Here is a 5,553-nt window from a genome sequence, read left to right as displayed (position 1 = left end):
TTCCTTGCCTCTTCCTACCTCTAGTTTACTGACAATCCTTGGCATTTTATTCCTTGGTTTGTAGATGTGTCATTCAGATCCTCCATAGTTATTTATATGGTATCCCTATGAGCCTTCAAAGCACTTTGTGTATCAGTGTACCTGTGTCCAAATTTCCCTTTTATAAGAACACCAGTTATACTGAATTAGGGCCCATCCTGATGGCCTCATATTAACTTGATTTAGTCTGTTTCCAAAGAAGGTGATATTCTGAGGTACAGGAGATTGGAATTTCAATATATCTCATTCTGTAAGGTACAGACAAAATCAACCCATAATAGTGTCTTTCAAGAAATATCTTCATTTAAAGCATTCTCATATTTTACTGTTAATATCTATGATTTATTATGATGTTAACTCTATTATTCCTGATATTAATCATTTGTGTCCTCTATCATTTTCTTTATTCAGTGTGGCTTGTCTCTTTTTTCATTGATTTCCTCTCTAACTCATATTAGTTCCTTTTTTTCCAATTAACTTTCACTTATCTTGCTTTTTATTTTGTATTTACCAAAGATAGAAGCTTCCTTACCCATGAGTAATGCGTTTCAGGATCCCCAGTGGAAAATTGAACACCACAAATAGCACCAAAGCCTATATGTACCATACTTTTTCCTATACACACACTGTGGCTAAAACTTTTGTAGTTGGAGATATAACAGCAAACTAGTATAAACTTATTTTTCTTCTTCACAATTTCATGGATAAAAGATTCATTTGTACTATAGATCTTAGTAACATCAGCATACAATTTCTTTTCTTTCCTTAAGTCAAGAACTTTATCTCTTTACTTAAAGGAAGCACTTTTGTTTTCTCTTTGGTATAGCCGAATTGCCAGCATCACTGCTCTTGCCCTTTGGGGCTATTAAGTAAGGGTAGCTTGAACACAAGCACTGTGATGCTGCCGCAGTTGATCTGATAACCAGTTTCATTTTCCTTCTGCCTGAAGTTGAGATTTATTGCAGTGTGCTTCTGATGGTGATGACTTATTTCAGCTCTTATATGTATGAAAAGGCTTTTTTCTTTTCTCACTACTCTAAAAAATGTTGCTTATTCTCTTCTCACTTGCATTGTTTTTAACAAGAAATCTGCTTCTAGTCTTATATTTATTCCACTGTACCTAAATGTCCTTTTCCTGTGACTGATTCTAATATTTCCTCCTGATCCCTATTTTCCAGTACTTTTCATGCACTATGGTGTACATTTTTCATGTTTCTTTTGCTTGAGTTTTGTTGATACTTTTGGATATTTGGGTTATAGTACATTTCAACACCTTTAGAAAATGCTTGGCTGTTATTTAAAAAAATTTTGTTTCTGCATTCCACTCTCTTCTGTGTGATCTCCACTCATACATAGTAGTTTACCTGAATTTGTCCTAAAACTTACTATATGTTTTATAAAAAATATTTTTATTTTATGTTTAATTTCAGACACTGTCTCTTGCTATGTCTTCAGTGTCACCAATATTTTTTTCTCTAGTGCCTACTATATCATCCAGTGAATTTTTCATCTCATGCATTTTAGTTTCCATCTCTAGAGAATTTATTTGGGTCATTGTTTATACCTTCCATACGTCTCTACTTACCTTTCTGAACTTACTGAACACAGCCATAGTGACTATTTTAACATCTTATTAAGATTAAAATCCATTTCAGTTCTGAGTCACTTTCTATTGGCTTATCTTTCTCCTTGATATGTCTATATTTTCTTACTGCTTTACATAGATGGTAATCTTAATTGAATGCAGGCATTGTGGATTTTTTTTTCCTTTGGTGTTGGTTATTTTATAATTCTATAAATATTTTTGAGTTTGGTTCTGAGATGCAGAAATGTTATGTGGAGATAAATTTACCCTTTGGATTTTGTTTTGAAGATTTATTAGCAAACCCCAGGCCACGCTTAGCCTAAGGCAAGTTTTATCCCTTTGGGAGGCAAGATTCTTGTTCATATTCTAAACAAATGTTACTTTGAGGTTTTCTCTTCTGGGTTTTGAGATTAGGCACTACTTGTATCCCTGTGTGTATTATAGGTACTGCTAACTCTAATATTTTAAGGCGTTTCTTTCTTGGCACCCAGCAGTAGGTTTTTTAATTTGTACTTTTTGAATATCTCCAGAGTGTAGTCTCTGTGCAGTTTTCATTACAGTTTTATGCCCTGGAAATTCTAGCCACTTTACCTACACTCTCAGCTTCATTTTTCAATTTAGGAATATGCTAGACTTTGTCTAGGCTCTCCCTCTTTGTGTCACACCCTACAAATTCACTCAAGGCAGTAAATGTGGGTAAACATAGGGTTCACTTTGTTTATTTACTTAATAAATAAACAGGGACTGCTATCTTTCCTTGCCTGATAGCCAGTGTCTTTAAAAGCATTTTTCAATTAATTTGGTCTATATTTTGGTTGTTTCAGTCAGTAGGGTAAACCCAGCACCTACTGTTTTATTGTTACTTAAGCAGATGTAGGCTTTATTAAAAAAACAAACAAACAAACAAACAAAAAAACAAACAAACAAAAAAAACACTTTCTTTGCTTCGAAATATATTGATTACTAGAGAGACAAATATTTAAATACAATTAATAAATATTTAATTATTTAAATATTATCAATATAATCAGAATGCTGAAATATAATCAACACGTCCCCACTGTTTCAAAATATACTTTAATCAACAAGATGTATCATTCTTCAAAATAATGACTTTTGAAAAAGAAAATATTTCTCATGTTTGACTTTATTCTTTATATATTTTAATATTGTGGTCCAACTACCACAAAATATATAACTGAGTAAATTCAACTTACACCTGAAAAAATATCCTAAGGTTATATATGGATTTTATTTCATTTTATATTACTGACTCATTAAAAATAGACGGTAGAATATTGTCCTTTGTTGAATGTAAAGTCATTACAAAAATGAAGTGTCTTTAATAATATATGACTATATTTATCTTTTTTATCTCACTTTATAAAAAATCTTTAATATTTAACTTCTTTTTAATATTGTTTCAAAGTAAATAGGCTATATACAACTGACATAAAACTAAAGTATTTTCATAGCTGAAACAGACATTCTATCCCAGAAATTTTAAAGACAGGATTTTTAAAACAAATAGGAAGTATCATTTATTTGGCACTTTATTCGACTTTTGCAGAATGGGAATAAAGTAAACATTGGAAAGTATTTGTCTTACGAAGACAAGTTATGATATGAAGTTATCTCCATGTATAATATGAGAACATGAAGGCTCTGGTACCTTTTAAATAGCGAGAACACAAGAAAGATTGTGAAACTGTGACATTAGGCTTCAATCTCCATTCGTGGCTTCTTACCAATCCTATATTCTTAGCACCTCCTATTTTTGCTCTTTCCTCTGTCAGTAGTATATGCCCTGATTGAAGCTGGATCCTCCTTTACTTATACTGAAGAGTCAGAGCATTGTCACCAAATAGCCACTTACAATTCTATTGACAATTATGTCTTGCAGAAAGGAATCTTTGTCAAAATAACGCTATTGAAACAGTAAAATGAAGGAAAATTGATAGGAGAGATGAATTTTGTATATTTTCCTATATGTGTTCAAGTGAAATATGAGAATCAATATTATATTATGCAAAATGAATTACAAATATGGGTCATCTGTAAACTTTCATTACACTGTAAGGGTTTATCAATCAATGTATTTATGACAATTACATTACTTATTGCCTCCTATTTATTATGAATTATAATAAATTTTAATGACTCATTTTATGTAGAAAAAATAGCAAGTAAGTGGTAACTCATATTTTGTGTCCCAAGACTACAAATAGTTACTTACCTAGGGATTATTTGTAGGACAACATCTACTTTTCCAGAGCTTACCATATGTATTTTTCTTGTCTTCGTATCACTAAATTTCATCTGCCTCTTGTGAAATATTATATTAGCAAATTAGAAGCTAAATAAGAAATCTAAAGTTATATTGAAGCAGGGCTCACCTTTGAATTTAATATATTAATATGTATCTTAGGTCCTGCCTCACTCGGAATTTTCTTTGTAGATGTTTTATTTATTTATTTATTTATTTATTTAGAAACTCGATGTTTATTTTCCATTGATCTTATTTCCATATTGCTTAAGAGCCCACGCAAGATCAGCTTAAGACGATTCAGAGGTTGCTTCTACCCATTCAGTGGCCTGAGCAGTGGGAGCTGCAGATCAGTCTTCCGCGGTAGGTTGAGCGCTCCAGTCTTCAGTAGGGAACTGCTGGATAGGCACAGAGGGTACGTGCACGCCTTCAGACCAGTCTGCAACCTCAGGCTGAGGAGCAGTGAACTCAGGAGCTGGAGCAGTCCATTCGCCCTGAAATTACTCCTTGGTCACAGCCTTTTCAGCAGCAGCCTGCTCTTCTTTTAATCTCTTCAGGATCTCTGTAGAGATCAGGCATGACCTCCCACGGGTGTATATGGGAAATGGTGCCATGCATGCGCAAAACTTCCCGAGCCAGCATCCAGCTCATCAAACCCACTGAGTGAGCTCCCTTGTTGTCGCATGGGATGGCAATGTCCACATAGCGCAGAGGAGAATCTGTGTTGTACAGAGCAATGGTTGGTAGGTTAACATAAGATGCCTCCATGCCAGGCTGGTTGTAAGCCCTTGGGTCAGTAACTACAAGCAGCCGTGGCAGCCAGAAGACTGCCTGGATCTGGTTGGTGAAAGTTCCAGGAGTGAAGCGGCAGCAATTGGAGTGGCTCCAGTGGCAACAGCAAATTTCAGCAAGGTCCTCTGGCCAGTATTCCTGGAGGATATAACACTGACGTCAGCAGGGCTTTCAATGGTAACAACGGCACCAGCGCCAGGAGAAACTGCTCCCAGGTCCTCTTCAGATTTATGAGGTAGATGCCATCACTTTTCCTTTTATAGATATACTGTTTCATCTGGAAGTCAAGGTTGATGCCAGCTAATTGGGTTCATGCTGCCAGGAACTTAAGGATATCCACCTCCTTCATTTGCAGGACATCAAGGGCTCTGGGCATTGTGAAAGTTTCCCTTTAAGATACGACAGGAATCCAGAACACCACCATATGGAGCCCTCAGCAGGCAGCACAGAAAGGAAGCTGATACTTTATTTTTATTTTTTATTTTTTGGCTTAAAACAATGGAAATTTATTCTTTCATAGTTCTGGAGGCTTGAATTCAGAAATCTGGGTGTCAGCTAACCGTCCCTCAGAAGATTCCGAGGAAGAATGCTTTCTTGCCGGTTTCTAGCATCTGGGGATCCTTGCCACCCTGTGGGCTGCAGCTTTACCACCCCAGTCTCTGCCCCTGACTTTCCATGGTCTTCCCTGTGTATTGTTCTCTAAATCTCTCACTTTTTTTCCCCCCATTTATTTATTTTATTGCATTTTAGATTTTGGGGTACATGTGAAGAACATGCAAAATTCTTACATAGGTACACACGTGGCAGTGTGATTTGCTGCATTCCTCCCCATCACCTGCATCTGCCATTTGTCCCCTTGCTATCTCTCCCC

The 5,553-nt window shown here is 35.6% G+C and overlaps 1 pseudogene; it reads right to left on the bottom strand.

Annotated features, from left to right (window-relative positions):
* Positions 1-4,180: 4,180 nt before the first annotated feature.
* LOC116547152 lies at positions 4,181-5,058 on the bottom strand (annotated as a pseudogene).
* Positions 5,059-5,553: the final 495 nt, after the last annotated feature.

The sequence above is a fragment of the Sapajus apella genome, unplaced genomic scaffold (assembly GCF_009761245.1).
Source record: "Sapajus apella isolate SASKATOON/1434 unplaced genomic scaffold, GSC_monkey_1.0 scaffold2214, whole genome shotgun sequence".
Lineage (NCBI taxonomy): Eukaryota > Metazoa > Chordata > Mammalia > Primates > Cebidae > Sapajus > Sapajus apella.
Note: the sequence above shows the minus strand (reverse complement) of the source record. Positions and strands in the feature narration are given on the sequence as shown.